Source organism: Myxine glutinosa, chromosome 2, assembly GCF_964187855.1.
Source record: "Myxine glutinosa chromosome 2, kmMyxGlut1.1, whole genome shotgun sequence".
NCBI classification, from domain to species: Eukaryota; Metazoa; Chordata; class Myxini; order Myxiniformes; family Myxinidae; genus Myxine; species Myxine glutinosa.
In genome coordinates this window covers 261,872,273-261,894,290 of record NC_136262.1, presented here as the reverse complement: position 1 = coordinate 261,894,290, position 22,018 = coordinate 261,872,273, and the positions used below count along the sequence as shown (strand labels likewise).

The window sequence follows — 22,018 nt, the reverse complement described above, 5'->3', positions numbered from 1 at the left end:
ATGCATGGCGAGAACGACACGTTCGAAGAACTATCTGACCACATCCTTGCTGCAGCGCTTCACGCTGGTCAAGGCAGTGAGCGCATCGATGTTGTCTTTGACACATACACAGAAGAATCCATCAAAGCAGCTGAGCGTGTGAACCACGGTTCAAATGAAGGCATCAGTTTCAGCGAGATCAGACCCGCACACAAAATCATGAACTGGCGGCGTCTCCTTGCTTGCAGCCAGACAAAGGAGAAACTGGTTGTGTTTCTGGCGGAGTCGTGGAAACATGAAACAAATCGCGAAAAGCTAGGCAACAGAACACTGTATGTCACCTGTGGTGAAAAATGTCTGGTACTGACCCGCGATAGGTGGAAGTTGGTGCAAGCACTCGAATGTAGCCACGAGGAAGCAGACACGCGTATGTTTCTCCACGCAAAGCACGCCGCTACCCACTACAAGACGATCATCTTAGTGGCAGATGACACCGACGTTCTGATCATCAGTCTTCATCTCAGCAGAACCATCGATAGTCAGCTCTTCATCAGACGAGGAACAAAGGTTCGAGTCAGAATGATCGACGTTGGAAAGTTGGCTGCAGTATTGGGGTCTGGAGTTTGCAGTGCATTGCCAGGGCTTCATGCATGGAGCGGGTGTGACACTGTGAGTGCTCTGGCTAGCCAAGGAAAGATAAAGGCTTTGAAGCTTGTGCAAGCGAATGAGCTGTAGCTTCAAGCATTCACAGATCTGGGATCTTCGTGGAATGTACCAACAGACGTCTTCAATAGCATTCAGGCCTTCACGTGTCAGCTGTACGCCAAGAACACGAAGATCGTCGGTGTTAATTCGCTCCGTTATCACATGTTCTGTGCAAAGAAGGGCCAGATCGAATCTGGACAATTGCCGCCTTGTGAAGACTCCTTGATGCAGCATACGCTTAGGGCCAACTATCAGGCGGCTATCTGGCGACGCAGCCTTGAAAACCTACCAGACGTCCCAACACCATCAGCAGGACATGGTTGGGAACTCGATGATGGCGGTTCGCTCACAATCCGATGGATGGCGGGTCTACCAGCTCCAGATGTCGTCTTGAATCTCATCTCATGCACATGCAGAAGGACGTGTCGACCGTCAGATTGCTCCTGCATACTGAATGGGTTGAAGTGCACTGTTGTGTGTAAGCTGCAGGGATGCTCCAACATGGTGCAGGATGATGCTATCGTGGCTCAGGATGCCAATGACTCTGATGGCGACTCTGATGATTAACTTTGTGTGCACTGTATATTGTATAGCATATGTTGTTCTCTATTATAATGCAGGCCAAATTGCCTGAAAATCTTTATAGACAGATAAACGGTTTAGCTAAATGTATAATTTGGAAGATCATACCGGTGTTATTTGACTAAAACATGACATGTTCAATGATACCTCCGCTTGCTTATTAGGAATATACATCGTATGGTGTTAAAATCAGCTCCATACGTCTTTCCAAACTCTAGTAATGAATAATTAATATAATTGGCGGCCATTTTGAAATCCAAGATGGCCACCAAAGTGCAGATTTCCTATGTAACAATTTCCGCCTGCTTATTAGATATCGTATGGTGTTAAAATCCTCTCCGTACGACATTCCTAACTTGCGTTATCGTCAGAATAGATAATGCCAGCGGCGGCCTAAGTCATTTTATGCCTCTTTACATTTATTTGTTGTAAACTCGTGGTGGATGATATGTTTTAGTTTTTGAGTTATTTTTATAGACAGATAAACGGTGTAGCACAATGCATAATTTGGAAAATCATACCAGTGTTGTTTCACTAAAAAAAGTACAAGTCTAATAATAAAATATTGAAAAATATATGATTTTTTTTCGATAATTGATTTTTATAATAATTAATCTAAAACAAAATGCTTCATATTATTTTTTATTTAGACGGTACACATCGGACGTATATTTAGTCGTCAACCGCACATCGATAGCTAGTATAGAAGTCCAGATACACGTGCAACAATGTACCCCACCAAATGGGCATTTTCGAGCTGGGTGGTTTCAAAGATGGCGTCCATCCAGGCACTAAGCTACCGTTCTCAGATGTCCATCACACCTTTTCTGACACTTGAGACATTGGTCTAATGGAAAATCATAATGAGAATTACTCCCCCCGCCGGAGCATTACTTTTGGTCTGGCTCAAGGACTATAGCGACGGTCTGTTCCATGACGTTTTGTGTATCCAGTGCAACAAGCTCCTGGCTTGTTGCAAGGAAGGGGTTGCCCAGTTGCTCTATCACCTCAACAAATGATAGTATATCCTTCTGAAACTTGACTTGCAAACAGTGTCCATCCTCATGATGAGCAGTAGATGGGGATGAAAGGTCTTGTGCAGCCTCGAACTTCTTAACCATCCGCACACAGTCAGGTCCAGCAAGCATGTACAGTGTAAGAGCCTCAGGGTTCTCATATAGACCAGTCGCTCCACCATGTGCCTGGAGGCTTTTGTTGGACTGTTCATGGGCTTGATCCTTGGCCATCAGGCTGAACTTTTTAGCTGATTTCTGAACAACGAAATTGCCCTTCATGAATTCAGCATGCACTTCAGGGTGTTTCTTGCCTAAACCTCGCGTATGGTGAATTATGCGTATTTGTAATTAGACTGATGAACTGCATATGCCTGAAAATTAGGAAATAGACATGTAAATATTTCCTCTAATTGTCAAAAATAAGGTCAGAGTTCGATGACCCAACCCAGAAACATAAAATGGTGAACCTCGCGTAAATCTTGACAAAAAACTCAAAAACCGACATGTTTGACTCAAAAATGACCTTTAAGATGACCTTGAGGGTTGACCTTGACCTCAAATCATCAAAATAACATCATAATTGGATTCCTCGACCTCGAAAACCCCTGAAAAGTGGTATCATACATGATTCCAACCCTTTTTACTGATTTTCCTCTAATCCGGGTGGCGGCCATTTAGTATTTCGCCAATATGGGGCCCCCGGGGGGGGCGCCCGTCAAAAATCGAAAGAGTATGGCATGGGCAACATCTGGGCCAAATTTGGTGCTTTTGTAAGAATTTGAACCAAACGGCCCCAAAATATCCCTAAGGGCCCTGACTAATATTCGAGTACCTATCGCCAAGGCTCCATGCAAACCCATCCTCTTGGGCGAACAAATCTGCATTTGAGCAGAAATCATGGCGTTGCCTGTGGCAGGCCTCAAGTTTCTGAAACGGTTTTATCATTCACTTCCCTTTTCAGATTCCCCAACACAGAGTGACCACGATTTCCATAATGGAGAAGATTCTCTTAAAGAGTCATCCCTGACCTGGAAACTTGAAGAAGATGAACAACTACAAAAATTCAATGAAAAACTGCAAGGTTTGCATGAAAAACTAGAACGCCACTCAGTAGAGCGCATACTCCCGCCGTGGGTTTAGTTGGAATAATACGTTTTGTTTAACATCCCCTCTCCCCAAAACAATAAATGAAAAAGAAAGTAGGCCTTAACTGTCAGATAATTTATTTTGATATATCTCGGAATTAGAGGAGAAAAACATCATTTAAGAATAAGAATAAAAGCTTTAATGCAGTAAAACAGAAAAAAATCTTTCCCCAAAAAAATTCCAAAAAAAATTCCTGGATCCGGAATAATATCCTGAGCTTCACCAAAAACGAATCAAATCTTCCTTATCCCAAGGGCAATCATCCCACCAACTTTAATCCAAATCCGTTCAGAACTTTTCCAGATATCTTGTTCACAAACACACGAACATACGGAAGGACGGACACGATCGAATGCGTTACTCCCTGGCGGGAGTAATTAGGTAGGGCAGCTCTGCCATTTTATAGTTTGCCTTTTATCGTGCCCGTTCCAAGTTTCCATCGCATATAATATACAACCTGGGTCACTATTGTCTACTATATTGTCCATAGGATTTGGGATGTGGGATGAGATTGGGAAGGAGAAGGGAAATGGAAATGGACATGGTAGAGAGAGGTGTGGAGGCTGAATTAAAGAGTGGGAAGCAAAGGTAAGGAGACTGGAACAGGATAGGAGAGGGCGCGAGGAAGCATGATGGAGTATATGGGGGAGGTGTGATGATGGAGGAGATGGAAGGAGGGATGGAAAGATTTTGAATAGTTGGGGAGAATTTGGACTAATAGAGAATATCAAAATGAAAGTAAACACTGAAGTTGTATGTTTTTCATAATTTCGTCAATACGACCCAGGTGAGGCAAAGCTTCCAGTGAATCCTTCATACATCCTCGGGTGAAGCATCTGAGTTCTTCCCAGCGATTCCAAAGTGACCCTGTGAAAAGTTCAGTTCAGGTTCCGAAAGTTTAAATACAAATCGTGAACACCATTTTAACCCTCAACCTTCGGGATGACAGACTAATGTCCTCACACAAGATCACCACCTTACCTCGTGTTTGAATTTGTGAAATATTAGCCATAAATGGCTCGAAATTTAGGACATACATTTATACCTTATATGAGTACATTTCGTCATGATTGTAATGTCTTTCTAACCTCGTTGAACCCTCCCTAACCACCTCACTCCTCAATTTAACCCTCCCCATGTATGTGCAGGTTGTGATGTTTCCTTCCCTCTTCGTTCTCCTCCTGCTCATTCATCCTCTTGTTGTGTTCACCTGTTGTCCCATTAGGGCCAACCCACTTCCCCTCCTTCCCTTCCTTCCCCTCCTTCCCTGTCAATGCGTTTATTCTTCCCTCTGCCACCTTCCCTCGGCTTTGTATATAAAAAGCTGTGAAAAGTTTCGCTGTTGTAAACCAATCTCAGACCGTTTCCTTCCCACTCACATCACGTGACAGAGAAGTTCAAGATTGTGGTGGATTACAACTTTACTTTTCGTGGATCTTTTTGTACTGAGAACAAACTAAAACGTTACAGTGTGAGGGCTTTAAGACTCATTTTGGTATGTGGTAATCCTATACACTATAATACTATGTAGTAGTTTTTAAGCGTATCGTTTTGTACAAATTTAAATGGGCGGCCATTTTCCGTTGTGCCTTCCCTACGTAAGTCATGTGGAGTAGTACCATATACTCCATGTAGTCCAGTGGCAAATTATCACGCATTTTGTGATACTCAGTTACAGTTACTCTGGCTCAGGTACTCTGGCCTGAAACATTTTATTTCAAAACTGGACCCCAACCAGATTTGACATGTGGCGGCTGTGGCAGACATTTTTCAAAATGGCCGACACTAATTTACAATGTCTCAAATATCTGCCAATAATACAGTTAGCAACTTAATTTTAGTGTCTATACCCATGTTTTCAGGGCCAAGGAATCCAAAAATGACAATTTTTTCAAATTATCTTGTGCCGGTCATTTTTTTTTCCAATATAGCCACCATTTTACATTAAAATGTATAGTTTTCTTTATATTTTGGCTCAAGATAATGATATAGACTTGCTTTTTATGTCTATACCAATGTTTTCATGGCCAAAGAATGCAATAATATCAATATTATTCATGTATTCGAGGTACAGATGTCTGTAACTTCCCCCCTCCCCTCCAATATCTCGGTTATCCAGGAACCATATTCTATGAAATGGTGAGTTGGCAACAATTTCAAATATCCTCTTTTTTGTCATCTGATAAAATGTGAGTGACTAAACATTGTAACCCCTCACATCTTGTAACTGTTGAAGATCACTTCCATCAGTTAAAACGGCCCCTGAGAGGGAAAATTTCAAGGGCCTATATGTCAGATCGCATGAACATTGTGCAGTTCAACTTCATACATATGCTGGACATCAATCATAACTTCAATATACTCGTAACATGTAGTTATTTTCCACAAAATCAACGATCGTCTCTGTAAGACTTGTTTTCCCTCTGGGTGGCCATCTTGGGATACATTCCCCTGTATTAATGTACATTTTTCTATTCTTCAGATTGCCGCAAAGTAATAGAAAATGGCAAACACGTTGGACATGGTGAAAAGTGACACTTCTCCTCCTGCTGTGACAGCCATAGATTGGAGTAACTGTTTTCTCTGTGAACAAGCTACAGATGACAAGTTGATCGTCGTGTATTTGGTGATGCTGGATACAAAAGAAGGGCTAAAAATCTTCCCGCCTTGTATGATCTCGGTCTGTTGCCATCCTCCGTCAAACTGGATCATCTTGATGATGGTCTTGAGTCCCATAGTGAGAAAGTGTTGTCGTCTGCACCTTGTGATCTTGCAGGGCTCATGGATTGTACACATGAGGAGGTGGACACAAATATGTTGGGTGTTGGGCTAGCGGCTAGGGTGCCGGCTTAGGATCCAAGGATCCTGGGTTCTAATCCCGGTCGATTGCTGAATTAACGCCAGGGGGGTTGACTCAGCCTGTCATCCTTCCGAGGTCGGCTAATTGAGTACCAGTTCACTGGTAATTCCCTGTTTGTCGTTAAAGGCGGCAAAAAGGGTTGGCGTCAGGAAGGGCATCCGGCCGTAAAACATTGCTTCAAAAAGGGGACCGAAAAACAACAACAACCACGGTTCCCGAAAAAGGCCAACCCCCGCTTTGCGGGGAAAAATGGCCTCTAAAGGTGGTTATTTTATATATATATATATATGCCTCAGATGGAGCTCAACATGGTATGAAAAATATTCTTCTGAGAACTGTGGACACAGATGTTGTCGTCATAGGCATAAGTCTGGCCCAGAAGATTGGTTGTGTCTACGGTCGTTTTTTGGTACAGGCACCACATTCCGGTAACTCTATGCGACAGCCATGGCTCAAGCACTTGGTTATGATAAATGCATTGCACTTCCTGCATTCCATGCCTTGACTGGATGTGATGTAATATCTTCATTTGCTGGAAAGGAAAACGCACAGCCTGGTCTGCGTGGAATGTCTTCGATAGCTCTGTGCACACAGGCCGAGATGCCAACCACAGAGAATGTCCTGAATGTTCTTCCCACAAATGAGAGATTAGTGGTGGTCATGTATGACCGTCGGAGCTCTGGGAGTATCGTGAATCGTGAAAGCCAGATGATATTCATTCACAAAGGTAGGAAAATTGGAAACATTCCACCAACACGAGATGCACTAACCCAGGTAAGATACGAGGCAGGTCATGTATGGGGTCAAGCAATGGTCAAAGCACCACCGTTGCCAAGTCCAGAAGACTTCAGGTGGACTTGGGAGACGTCCAGTGCACAGCACAGGATGAAATGTATGACTCTTCCACCTGCTGGTGAAGCATGTCGTGCAGTCATCAAATGTGGATACACCAAGCGATGCAGGGGACAGTGCAAACGTAAAAAGGCAGACTTGCCATGCACAACACTGTGCAGGTGTGGTGTATGTAAATGAACATGTGACAATGTTTCTACAAACATATCTTGAGTGACAACATGTGAAATTACAGTCCAGTAATCAGTAATGTGTAGAGTATATGGTTTGATGAATAGGATAGTTTTAACAAAGATTTTGTTTGGATAAATTTGGTATTATCAATAATATATTATACAAATATTCTAATAAATGTATAAAAGTGTATATTAAATATGTTGTTATTAAATATTTGTTGTTATTGGATTATTTGGCCATGAAAACATTGGTATAGTTACAAAAATTAAGTCCATATCATTATTTGAGCCGAGATATTCAGAAAAGTATAAATGTTAATGAAGAATAGTGGCCATATTGGAAAACAAAATGGCTGACAAGTTAATTTGTCGTATTTGACTACCTTGGCCCTGAAAACATGGGTATAGACACCAAAAGTAAGTTCATATCTGTATTATTAGCCTACATATGAGACGTTGAAAATTTGCATGTTGGCGATTTTGAAAAATGGCTGCCACAGCCGCCACATGTCAAATCTGGTTGGGGTCAAGTTTTGAAATAAACTGTAATGGGCTATAGTAACTGTGTGCTAAATTTCATACTTGTATGACGAAGTGCACGATTAGGCTCTAGATGGGGCTTAAGCCTCCGGCCTAATGATAAAATAACACCAACTGACATGAACACCACACTCATTTATCTTATCATTCGATGAACAAACTCGGCAACAACTTGATGAATGTGAACTAACTCGTCCAGATGATTGAGGAACAAGCTATGGGGTGGATCCTTGCCTTTGCATTCACACATGTACCTGTAAGCTTTGTCGAACGTGAAGCAAACAGGCCACAATGCAATCTCATGATCCTCACCAACCACGAAGCGACGGGAAACGCCATTGCAATCAGTCTGTGAGTCCGCATGATGATCTATTTAAATATCCTATGATTTTGGGATGCAGATTCGTCATTTTCTCAGATCTACTGTAATCTATATATCCCAACGAGGCTCTGACTTTTAAAATGCTTGTTCAATGTTTTCTGTGAAGTTTTCCTGATGTTTTCACCTTTACATTATTACTCGTATAAATCTCTTTTGGCTATTTTTATTCGCCTCGGTTTGTTCTGATTGTTAATATTGTTAGCATTAAAATATGAGTTTTAGTTATTAACACTGTCCCCAACTGTCCCCAACTGTCCCCAACACTGTCCCCAACGTTTGCACTGTCCCCAACTTGCCTTCGTCTCCTGGAAAGCAAATCCAATGGAAGGAAATCTCATTTCCTTTCACAAAGCCCGAAACAAGTGTGTGTCCACCCTCAGGAGAGCCAGGAAACAATATCTCTCCATTCTCAAGACCGAACTCTCTTATCTGTCTCCCTCTTCCAAATCCTGGTGGCGTCTAGTCAAATCCGTTTCTGGTGTTTGTTCCCCCTCCATCCCCTCCCTTACCTCAAACGGCTACACAGCTGATTCCGCACGTGAAAAAGCTGAATGCCTCAACTCTGTGTTTGCCTCTAAATCATGTGTCCCAAACCCATCCCTCTCTGTACCCACCATACCCAGTCGTACCCTGCTGCTCCTGGACTCCGTGTCCTTTCCTCCTGACAAGGTGGAAAAGTTTCTGTCAACCCTCGACTCTGATTCTGCAACTGGACCCGACGGCATCAGCCCACGGGTCCTAAAATCCTGCTCTGCCGCTCTATCTCACCCTATCTCTGTTCTCTTCACCCTCTCTTTTGCTCAAGGTCAACTGCCATCTGCTTGGAAATCAGCCAACATCACCGCTTTGCACAAAAAAGGTGCAAAAACAGATCCTAGCAACTACAGACCAATCAGCCTTCTCCCAATTATCAGCAAAGTCATGGAATCCATCATTGCTTCGGATATTAAATCTTTCTTCTTCTCCAATGGCTTGATCTCTGATCATCAATTTGGTTTCAGACCAGGTCACTCTACTCTGGACATGCTGCTTCTGCTGTATCAACAATGGATGGAGGTCCTCAATGCCAAACAGGAAATTAGAGCTGTCTCCCTTGACATATCACGTGCCTTCGACACGGTCTGGCACCCCGCTCTGCTCACCAAACTCTCCTCCTTTGGTATCCATGGAAATCTCCACGCATGGCTGGCGGACTTCCTCTCTAGTCGTCGTCAACATGTGGCCCTGAATGGGTTTCTCTCATCTCCTCTTCCTGTTCAGGCTGGAGTTCCCCAAGGCAGTGTTCTGGGCCCCGTGCTTTTTCTGGTCTTCATCAATGATCTCTCTGACTCTCTTGAAAATCCTCTCTATCTCTTTGCTGATGACTCCACTCTCTGCCGCTCCATTCCTCTTCCCTCAGATCGGCAGTCTGCAGCCTCCTCACTCTCTGAAGACTTTGACAAAATCACAGACTGGTCAAACAAGTGGAACATGTCTTTCAATCCTGACAAATCTCACACTCTTACTATGTCTCTCCGAAAAGATCGACTGGACAACCCTCCCATCTACTTTCTCAACAATCCTCTCCAAGAAGTTCTGTCGCTCAAGCTTTTGGGTCTCACTATCTGCCATGATCTTTCTTGGGAAAACCACATTTCCAAGCTGGCCTCCAAAGCCAGTCGCCGACTGGGCATCCTCCGTCGTGCGAAGTCCTTCCTCGGCACACCTGAGCTCCTCACCACATACAAGGCTTTCATCCGCAGCTCAATGGAATACTGTTCTCCCCTATGGGCCGGTGCTCCTGCCTCACACCTAGCTCGGCTTCACGCTGTTGAAACCAAAGCTTTCAGAATTATTGGAATCTCCCGCGATGAAGCTATCTCTGAGGGCCTTTCACTCACTCGCCGCAGGCAGGTAGGTGGTCTTTCTGTCTTCTACCGACTCCTCTCCGGCCTTGCACCCCCAGCTCTCTCTGTGCTCTGTCCCCCAAATATTCCTACAGGTCGCACAAGATCTGCCAGCAACCCTCTGATGGTTAAACTGCCGAAATCTCGGCTCTCTGCTCACCTTCACTCTTTCATTCCTCTTTTCTCCCGCCTTTGGAACAAACTCCCTCACTCCCTTCAATCCCACCCCTCCCTCCAGGTCTTTAAAACAGCTGTTCACCACCATCTCTTATCTTCCCCCATCCAAAACCTTGATCTTTTCTACCCCCGCTAATTCACCCCAGATCCACCTTGTTTGAAATTCCAACTTCTTTCCTGGAAGTCTTGGCAGTGTCCATGTTTTATACCTCTCCCACCGCCCCCTTCCCATGCCCCCCCCCCCCCAAAGCCCTCGCCCTCTCTCAGATCTCTCGATGTCTCCATGTCTCTCGGTCCCTGCTCTCAAATGTTGTGTTTGTGTCCTTCTCCCTCTCTCCCCATCTTGTCTACCGCTCTCGATGTCATATGTTTTATGTGTCGGTTTGTCTTTCTGTGTGATTAATGTTCGCTCTTTCACGAGCCTCGATCTTGTATACAAAAAACAACAACAACAACAACAAAAAAAAACATATAGACACAGCACAGCCATGTAAATACCAAAGGAAATAAAACGATATGGAAGTATTGCAAACGTTTTGATTGTTAATCCTTTTGGAAGAATCGTGTTTTATAAATAGCAAAACCGTGATGACATGGTCATTGTTTTGTTCACATATCAGAATTGTTCACAAGGCAAGAAAATCTCCGATAGGTATGCTCGTTTAAAGGTACCCTACTAACCGTACAAACATACACGAGACAATCGACTGTGTTGATGTCAAAGGGACATCTCTCCTGCAATGAAGTTGAGTCTATGGACCGATTGCTTTCCCATCGCAAACAGGTCGTTGACCTTGAAGTATATCCGAAGGGGTAAGGTATTTGTCTCTGCCCCAGTATCGACCTTGACTCTCAGGGAGTGAACACCAGCTCGGTCAGGTAGTGAAATGGCCAAGTCAGTGAAAATCTCTCTCCGGGAATCCATGGTCTGGCTGTGGGTTTTGATGGTGGTGAAACTCAACGTGTCGCAGTCCCTGTCGGGCTCTTCATCTCTCCCCAGGGTGTGGATGGGCTTTCGGGCGAAGGATTTGTGCCCTCTGGTGTCTGGGCAGGTTGTCTGCCAGCCTTGTTCTTGCCTCGCTCTTGAGAGACAGACGGCCTTCCAGTGGTTTTGCTTTCCGCATGCCTCACAGGTTGAGCCCCATGCATGCTGGGCATCGGTGTCGGGGCTGGGGTGGATGCTGTCTTCCACAGAAACGGCACTCTTTTGGATGGTACCCAATGGTGTGGACGAAATTGGTTTCCTGTTGGGTCTGGGTAAACTGCTGCATGTGAGTGACAGAGGCCTCATGTGTCCGACTTATTTCCAGGGCTTGGTCCAGCGTGAGAGAGTCATCCTTTGCGAGGAGCTCTTTCTGTAGCTCCTGATACCGCGTCCCCACAATGAGCTGTTCTATTTATGCGCTCCTCACCCTTGGGGGTCTTGAACTTGCATTTGCTCGGTTGCTGGCGGTATCTGGAAATGAAATTGTCCATAGTTTCATCTTCGTCCTGCTTAAATCGCTTTAAGCAGAAACGAGCCACACGGTAATTTGCCTGGGGTTTCAGCTCAGCTTCAAAACGCTGCCAAACAATCGCTGGCGTCACAGTGTTGGGCCTTGTGCCATCGGCGTCCTCCAGGCCCCACGAACTGTAGCGTCACAGGCCTTCCTGTCTTGATAGCAGGATAATGTGGTCGACTTGTTTGTCACCTGCTACATCATTCACAGAAAAGTACAGCTGGGTACACTTTCTGAATAGCTCGAAGGCTTCACCGACGTTGGCGCTGGTCCAATCCATGCGTGGCATCATGGGTGCGTCCGCCATTGTGGGCTTGGCTAAGAATCCCTAGATGGGGTTCCAATCGGGACCGTAGGTTCGCCTTTCGCTGCCACCATGTAATAAGATGAATCCAGGTCTCAACTTAGGAGATGACCAGTTTAATGAACAGCACAGTAAGCCATGTCACTCGGCCTCATATATCCCATGCGGCCTTTCCAGCCCCCGCTGCTTCGCCTAGGCCTCGCCCTCTGCTCTCATATCCAGATGACAACCTCCACTCATTCATCCCTCTGTTTCCCCACCTGTGGAACCAACGTCCACATTCTACAAATATCGGGGATGCCTCTTTGCGGTGGTTGTAACCCCCCCCTCCCCCCAACGCTAGTCAGGGGCCAAATCTTCCCCCATTCTTGCCTGCTGCCCGGATTCATCAGGGCAGCGTAGTCACAGATGAGGAAGTTACCTTAGGGGAACTCTTTACTGCTTTGCAAACTTTGCCCATGGGCAAGGCTTTGGGGCTGGATGGAACCCCTGCGGAGGTCTACAAGGCCTTCTGGGACCAACTGCGACCCGAACTGCTCAGCCTCTTAATCGAGGGCCTGCGTTCAGGCTTATTACCACTCAGTTGCCGTACTTGCCCTTATACTCAAGAAGGGAGCCCTTCAACAACTTCGGAATTGCCGTCCAATTTCCCTCCTTTGCACGGACTATAAAATTATCTCAAAAACTCTTGCAAACCACCTCAAGCCTGTCATCGGGGATATTGTACACTCCGATAAATCCTATTGTATCCCGAAAAGAACAATACATGATTGCATTTTTATTGTGCGTGACATGATCGACATTTGTACCGCTGAACAAAGAAATGTTGATCTAGTGTTTTTAGACCAAGAAAAGGCTTTTGCTACCATCTATCATTTTTACCTCTTTGTTGTTTTACGGGGGTTTGGTTTTGGGGAAACTTTCATCGGTCACATCAAATTATTGTATAATAACATTTTTAGCCTGCTTAAGGTGAATAATATTTTAAGTCAGCCTTTCCCTGTGACTCGGGGTATTCACCAAGGGTGCCCTTTGTCCGGCCTCCAATAATTCCCTCTCCGTTGAGCCTCTTCTGTATCATTTGCGCACATGGCTTCGTGGTTTTTGTCCTCTGCCATCGGGCAATCCGGTAAAGACCATCGCTTATGCGGATGACCTCTGTGCGTTTGTTCATTCTGATGAAGATATCTGTGCCCTGGTTGAGTCCACCAATGAGTTTACCTTGGCTAGCTCCATAAATGTCAACTGGCAGAAGACCAAAGCTCTTTACTTCGGTCCACGGAATGGTATCCCCCCTCCGACCCTGCCAATGCAGCTTGAATGGGCACACGATGGGATACGTTACCTTGGGGTCTTTCTCGGCACTCAGGATTTTACTTCTAAAAACTGGGAATCGCTGATTACCAAGACTGAGCAGCGGCTGCTAAAATGGAAGGGCTTACTCTGTCAACTCTCCTATTGGGGCCGAACCCTCGTTATAAATAACCTTGCAGCATCGATGCTTTGGCACGTTTTTATGGCACTGCAGCCCCCGGTTTTTATTCTTAAAAAACTACAATCTACTTTTATTGACTTATTTTGGAGGGGAAAGCACTGGCTCAAACCTGGTGTGTTAAACCTACCTGTTGCTGAAGGAGGACAGGGCCTGATCGCCATTACCAGCAAAGTTTGGCCTCCTGTCATTTCATCGACTGCAGTACTACTGTGTTCAAAAAGTATCCGACCTTTATTTTTCGTGCATAAAAAAGAAGAAGCTAGGGAGGCGTTGATTGGTGCACGTATGTAGGTGATCCTAATGCGCACGCGTGAATTTTTTCCCACCTGCAGAAGCTGTCATTCGGCGGCAGACCGCCGATGAGTGAGGAAATGTAAGTGAGCGCCGTCGGATTTTCGTTTTTGACAAAATGACGGAAAAACTTGAACAATGCTACTGCATCAAATTTTGTGTAAAGCTTGGCGATTCCCAAGTGGAAACGATCCGCAAGATTCAACACCGTTCATTCCATTATGAAGGAGGATTTGGGCTTCAGGAGAATCTCAGCGAAGTTCGTACCAAAGCTGCTAACGATTGAGCAGAAGCAACTCCGTTTGGAGATGGCACAGGACATGCTGGAGACTGTGAACAGCGATCCCAGCTTCCTCAACACAGTGATCACTGGCGATGAGTCCTGGGTTTATGGGTACGACCCAGAAACCAAGTTGCAGTTTTGATGCAAGTTTGATGAAACACAAAATTTGTGTTTTGTGTTTGCATCTCTCTGGTGCGTTGATGAAACAAAACATTGCACTCTCTGGTACAATGAAGAATTCATAGTGGATTCTATGATGGTGAGCTGCCCAGGCCCTGATGCAGCAAAGCTGCCCCAAACCATAATATTTCCACCACCATGCTTTACAGTTGGTATCAGGTCCTTGTGGTCAAATGCTGTCTTTGGTTTTCGCCAAACATGTCTTCTGGTACTGTGGCCAAATAGCTCTACCTTTGACTCATCTGTCCAGAGCACATTGTTCCAGAAGTGCTGGTCTTTGCCGAGGTGTTCATTTGCAAACTTTAGTCTTGCCCTGATGTTCTTTCTGGACAGCAAAGGTTTCCTCCTGGCACACCTCCCATGTAGATCAAATTTGTGCAGCCTCTTTCTAATGGTAGACTCGTGCACTTTGACATCAACAGTGGCAAGAGCTACCTGTAGGTCCCGTGATGACATTCTGGGGTTCTTAGAGACTTCTTTCAGCATCTTGCGGTCTGCTCTCGGGCTGAACTTTCTGGGGCGGCCTGGCCTGAACAAGTTGGCAGTTGTTTGGAATCTTCTCCACTTGTAGATGATCTTCCGGACAGTCGAATGATTGAATTGAAATTGTTTGGAGATCTTTTTAAATCCCTTCCCAGACTCGTAGGCATCTATAACCTTATTTCTGAAGGCCTCAGAGAGCTCTTTTGATCTAGGCATGGTGGCGCCGCACACTTAAACAACAAAGAGCAAACCAAACTAAATGTCTGAGGTTTAAATAAGACAGGTTCCTCCAAGATCCTCTCTGACGATGTTCTAATCATTTGCACCTGAGCTGGTGCACCTGATTCTAATTTTAGGTATTTGAAGTAGTGATAAATATAGGGGTGTACTTACTTTTTCCACATGCAAAATTTGCATTTATGTTTATTTAAATTATACAATGGACTACAAAATGTAAATGTTTCATGATATTTGTTATATTATATCACCTTTATCTATCAATATTGTTGAAATGAACATCAAATAGCTGTATGTTGAAATATGTTGAAAAAGTCAAAATTTTACATGGGGTGTACTTACTTTTTCACGTGACTGTAATTGAGCCTAAAAATATAATTATTACCTCTCATCTGGAAGTTTCCGAGAATGAAACTTCTCGTGAAATTACTACCAGTTCCGAGCTGGAAAATGTTTTCTCGCTTGTTCCCCCTTTAAATACCGAGCAGACCAAGGATTCAATCAATGTTTCCACTTTACAAACGGGGCCAGTAAATTTGAGGGTGCTGGGATCTCAAACCCAAGCCCCAATCCCAGATACAAAAAAATACCCACCAAAGTGTTAACGAGTGCTCATGGGAACACCTTAGAAAACTTGTGAAGGTGCCTCCAGACAAGATCGCGGGGGCGGCATGTAATACCCCAGATCCTGACGACATGTTATCTGACGTGTCTGAGTCTGAGGATGACATTGAGGCAACCGAGCTGTCACAATCGGTGACAGGTCACCCACAGACATTCCCTCAACTCATTCTTACCTTGCTTGATGAAACATATCGTCACCGTAACATCGTAATTAAAGACCATTTCCATGACTTAGCAGCATTCATTTGCACCGCAAAGTCAATAATCAAAACACCTGAGGATTTTGACCTGACAAAATCTCAATTCCACAGGTTAAGAAAGTTTGTGACTCGAGCAGGTACGGAGTGTTCCCAACCGCAGGTCGAATTCATTAACAGGGAATGAAAATTTTATTTTGCGACCTTAAATATGAACGGTGGGGGTGCAAGTCACCTCCGTCAGGCCCAAGATAAAAACTTGTTTGAGCGTAAAAAGGCAAATCTTCTTTTACTGCAAGAGACGCACATCACACCTGACGTGGAACATGACTGGTGCCAAACTTTTAAAGGACAATGCAATCTGCTATCTGTCAGCCTCACCTGCTGGGGGGGTTGGTTTTTGCTAAAGCCAGGTCTCGCTTTCGAGACTTGCTATTTTCATGAAGTCATAAAAGGCCGGCTTATTTCCCTTCAGCGAGTACATCAAAACTTCCGCTGCACCATTTTCAATGTGTACGCACCCAGTGATAGCAGGGATCAAAAGTCCTTTTTCACCTCCATGACAAATCACCTGAAATCAGTTGATCTTGACCAGTGTGTGTGCATCGGTGGTGATTTTAATTGCACCTTTGACCCTTCGAAGGACAGAAATTCTGCAGAACCTCACCCCGTGCCCCATGCGGACCTTTCCCGTTTCTTTACGACGGCCGGTCTACTTGATGTTTGGCGATTGCATCACCTCAACATAGCCCAGTATACCTGGTGTCCATGTGCCAATGGCCAATGTTTTGTTTTTTTTTGTATACAGAATCGAGGATCGTGAAAGAGCTAACATTTATTTGACAAACAAATCAAACAGACAAACAAAATATATGACAAGATGGGGAGAGAAGGGGAAGCACACAAACACAACATTTGAGAGTAGGGAGATGTGTGGGAGGGAGAGGGCTTGGGGGAGGAGGTGTGGGAAGGTGGGGGGGGGGGGGGTGGGAGAAGTATAAAACACAAGCACACCAAGGACTTCCAGGACAGAAGTTGGTATTTCAAAAAAGTGGATTTGGGGTGAAATTAGAGGGGGTAGAAAAGATCAAGGTTATGGATGGGGGAAGATAAGAGATGGTGGTGAACAGCTGTTTTAAAGACCTGGAGGGTGGAGTGGGATTGAAGAGAGTGAGGGAGTTTGTTCCAGAGGCGGGAGAAAAGAGGAATGAAGGAGTGAAGGTGAGCAGAGAGTCTTGATTTTGGAAGTTTAACCAAAGAGGGTTGCAGGCAGATCTTGTGCGATCTGTAGGAATATTTGGGGGACAGAGCCCAGAGAGAGCTGGAGGAGCAAGGCCAGAGAGGAGTCGGTACAAGACAGAAAGACCACCAACCTGCCTGCGGTGAGTAAGTGAAAGGCCCTTGGAGTTAGCTTCATCGCGGGAGATTCCAATGATTCTGAACGCTTTGGTTTCAACAGCGTGAAGACGAGCTGGGTGTGAGGCAGGAGCACCAGCCCAGAGGGGAGAGCAGTATTCCATTGAGCTGCGAATGAAAGCCTTGTATGTGGTGAGGAGCTCAGGTGTGCCAAGGAAGGACTTCGCACGACGGAGGATGTCCAGTCGGCGACTGGCTTTGGAGGCCAGATTTGAAATGTGGTTTTCCCAGGAAAGATCATGGCAGATAGTGAGACCCAAAAGCTTGAGTGACAGAACTTCTTGGAGAGGATTATTCAGAAAGTGGATGGGAGGGTTGTCCAGTCGGTCTTTTCGGAGAGACATCGTAAGAGTGTGAGATTTGTCAGGATTGAAAGACATGTTCCACTTGTTTGCCCAGTCTGTGATTTTGTCCAGGTCTGCAGAGGGTGAGGAGGCTGCAGACTGCCGATCTGAGTGATGAGGAATGGAGCAACAGAGAGTAGAGTCATCAGCGAAGAGATAGAGAGGATTTTCAAGAGAGTCAGAGAGATCATTGATGAAGACCATAAAAAGCACAGGGCCCAGAACACTGCCTTGGGGAACTCCAGCCTGAACAGGAAGAGGAGATGAGAGAAACCCATTCAGGGCCACACATTGACTATGACTAGAGAGGAAGTCCACCAGCCATGCGTGGAGATTTCCATGGATACCAAAGGAGGAGAGTTTGGTGAGCAGAGCGGGGTGCCAGACCATATCAAAGGCACGTGATATGTCAAGGGAGACAGCTCTAATTTCCTGTTTGGCATTGAGGACCTCCATCCATTGTTGAGAAAGCAGAAGCAGCATGACCAGAGTAGAGTGACCAGGTCTGAAACCAAATTGATGATCAGAGATCAAGCCATTGGAGAGGAGGAAAGATTTCATAGCCGAAGCAATGATGGATTCCATGACTTTGCTGATAATTGGGAGAAGGCTGATTGGTCTGTAGATGCTAGGATCTGTTTTTGCACCTTTTTTGTGCAAAGCGGTGATGTTGGCTGATTTCCAAGCACGTGGCAGATGACCTTGAGCAAAAGAGAGGTTGAAGAGAACAGAGAGAGGGAGTGAAAGAGTGGAAGAACAGGATTTTAGGACCCGTGGGCTGATACCGTCAGGTCCAGTTGCAGAATCAGAGTCGAGGGTTGACAGAAACTTTTCCACCTTGTCAGGAGGAAAGGACACAGAGTCCAGGAGCAGCTGGGTACGACTGGGTATGGTGGGTACAGAGCGGGATGGGTTTGGGACACAAGATTTAGAGGCAAACACAGAGTTGAGGCATTCAGCTTTTTCACATGCGGAGTCAGCCGTGTAGCCGTTTGAGGTGAGGGAGTGGATGGAGGGGGAACAAACACCAGAAAAAGATTTGACCAGATGCCACCAGGATTTGGAAGAGGGAGACAGATAAGAGCGTTCGGTCTTGAGAACGGAGAGATATTGTTTCCTGGCTCTCCTGAGGGTGGACACAGACTTGTTTCGGGCTTTGTGAAAGGAAATGAGATTTCCTTCCTTTGGATTTGCTTTCCAGGAGACGAAAGCAAGTTGTTTCAGGGCAACAGCCTCACCACAAGATTCCTTGTACCATGGACGGGAGGAAGGGTATGACAACTGAAGACGAGATGGGATAAATCTGTGCATGAGAGAGAGCAATTTACTTTGGAAGAATTCCCAGGATGAGTTGATGTCAGAGGCGGTAGAGATGGGAGACCAGTCCAGATGATTGATGGCTGCTTGAAGACCGTGCCAGTTGGCCTGAGTGAAATGCCAGACTCGCCGAGGCTGAGGAGGCTCTCTGAGAATGGTCAGAGAGATGTCCACTTTAACAAACACATGATCAGATGAGCCGATTGGAGCAGAAGAAGAGCAGCAGACATTTTCAGGGAAGTTAGTCAAAACCAAGTCCAGAAGAGAAGATACTCCGTTGACTGAGATCCGGGTCAGGAAATTGACAGATTGTGTCAGTCCCAGTGAGTCGCAGAAGTCCTTTGCTGAAGAGCCATGGCTGGTGAGAGAGGTACCCACACCCAGCCAACTGGCATGGTGACAATTGAAATCACCACGTATGAGGAAGAGAGAGTTGGGATGGGTAGATAGAAGTTGGTCCATATTATCAGACAGCGAGATGTAGATGGAGTCATCACTGTTTGGTGGACGGTTCAACACATATATGAACAAGAGGTTGGAGGGAAGGGGAAGCCGTAGCCAGAGGTATTCCTGGGGGTGAGGTGGAGAGAGGTCAGTGCAGGGTGAGTGAGGAAAAGAGTTTTTTTATAAAGATAGCAACCCCACCTCCAGTACGAGGCTCAGGTCTATCATACCGGAGGAGGGAGTAACCTGGGAGAGATACCAAGGAATCAGAGACATCATGAATGAGGAAAGTTTCTGTTAAGCAGATCACGTCTGGTTTGTCAGAAGCAACCTGTATGGAGAGATCAGTCAAGTTTGAGTGAAGGCCCCGGATGTTTGAGGTCCATACCCTTAATGAAGAGGAAGGGGGAGCATCGGATACAGAACAGGGGGGGGAGGGGTAGGGTAAGATGTGGAAGAGGAGGAAGTGGTAGGGAGAGCTGTTGAAGGTGTGTCAGAGATTTCAGAATAGCTTGGAGAAAGGGAAGAATGGGGTGGACAAAAGGTTTGATGGTGATTGGGTGAGGTACAGTGAGGTGTTATTTGAGGAGGGGGAAGAGCGAGGCAGAAGGTTGGGGGAGATGAAGGTGAAAGTTGGAAGGGGGAAGAAGCGGGGAGGACGCTTTGAGGAGGAGGGGTGAGAGGGGAGTCTAGGAGGGGAGGAGTGAGGGAGAGTCTCGGAGGGTAGGGGTGTGGGGGGAGTTTAGGAGGGAAGGGGCAAGGGGGGAGATTTGAAAGGGATGGGTGATGGGGAAGATTTGGAGGGGAGGGTCAAGAGGGAAGATTTGAAAGAGATGGGTGACGGGGAAGATTTGGAGGGGAGGGGCAGGGGTGTAGATTTGGAGGGGAGGGGTGATGGGGAAGTTTTGGAGGGAAGGGGTGATGGGGAAGATTTGGATGGGAGGGGCAAGGGGGAAGATTTGAAAGGGATGGGTGATGGGGAAGATTTGGAGGGGAGGGGAAAGGGGGAATATTTGAAAGAGATGGGTGATGGGGAACATTTGGAGGAGAGGGGCAAGGGGGTAGATTTGGAGGGGAGGGGTGATGGGGAAGATTTGGAGGGGAGGGGTGAGATTGGATTTTAGAAAGTGTACGATTTATGGGAAACGAACATTTATTGCAAAATGAGTTTCTTGTGACCTTCGAGTCAAAAATACGTTTGAGGACGTTGAAGGAGGGGTGGAGTGCAGGAGAGTTTCGGGAATGTAGAAAAGAGGAACTGTAAGAGATGGAATTTTTTTTTGGAATGAATAGATTTGGTGAGCAAGTCGAAAGCATCCTTTTATAGAAGAAGAAAAATGTGTTATAATATACGACAGAATACAGTTCTTCAGGGGAAAGTTTAAACATTTTTAAATTGAGCAGTGAAAACTATCTGGGGAAATGGAAAATGGAAATGGGGGTAAAACACATGATCGAAGAACGAACGAACAAATAAGAACAACGAATAAATGAATAAGAACAGAGAAGGAAATATATATATATATATATATTTTTGTGAGTTGAGATTTTAAACAAGGAAGTATGGGGTGAAAGACGGACAAAAACAGAGAACGAAAGTAATTGCAGCACAATCGACGGACTGCTGAGAGAAAAACAAAGCCTCAAGGTCGGACACGGTAGCCTACTAGGCCTCAAAATATGCGACACGAATTAACCGACGATTTTGTATACATGTATGAAAAATTAACACCGAGAATCTTACTAAAGACACACTATAGGTACACACACTGAAAGATAGATACAGTTTCGACAAAAACACAATTGTGAAAAATTACTTAGCGGTAACTTCGAAAGCGTGAGCGCATGGACAGCTTCGAAAAGACGTGACCTCCAATCTTGCGCATGCGCAAAGAATGAATTCTGGGCTGAAATGAGTGCAAAAAAAATCTTCTTTCTCCTCAATTAGTCTATGGTGGGACAACCTAAAGGCCCAGATTCGGGTATTTTGCCAACAACTTAATTCACACTCTACCAATGTAAAACACATCACGATGGCTTGCTTAGAAGCAGATATCTTAAGGTTAGAGGGCAAGCTGGCCAATGAGAACAACGCAGTGAACTATCGGTTGCTACTTGAGAAGAAGGTCCAATTAAAGGATTTGATCCTTGAAAAAGCAGCGGGCACACTGGTTAGGCTAAGAATAATAATAATAATAATAATAATAATAATAATAATGCATTTATTTTATATAGTGCTTTTCAGGGAGCCCAAAGACGCTTTGACAGAGTGCAAAACATAATGCATAGCAAAACATAAAAACAATTGCAAAAAACAAGAATCAATAGGGAAATATTCAAAGCAAAAAGGAGGGAGAAGGAGAAGGATTGTCAGGGGTTAAATGCTGTGGGTTAAATGTTGAATGCAGTGTTGAACAGGTGGGTCTTGAGTGATGTTTTGAATGTGGTGAGTGAGGAGGAGTCTCTGATGGTGTGAGGTAGCGAGTTCCAGAGGGTGGGAGCAGCGATGGAGAAGGCCCTGTCCCCCCAGGATCTGAATTTGGTCCGGATGGGGGGGGGGGGGTCAGGAGGTTGGTACCAGCAGAGCGGAGGTTGTGGTTGGG

The 22,018-nt window shown here is 45.3% G+C and overlaps 1 long non-coding RNA gene across 2 annotated transcripts in view; it reads left to right on the top strand.

The window, feature by feature from the left end:
• The window catches only part of LOC144890746 (uncharacterized), a 388,459-nt gene that overhangs the window by 15,991 nt on the left and 350,450 nt on the right, over positions 1–22,018 (top strand). The window contains exon 3 of one of the 2 annotated variants that reach the window (XR_013622513.1): positions 3,244–3,363. This is a non-coding gene — a long non-coding RNA (uncharacterized LOC144890746). Of the gene's footprint in view, positions 1–3,243; positions 3,458–22,018 lie in introns of those variants that run through there. The other variant, XR_013622512.1, reaches the window with a different exon arrangement.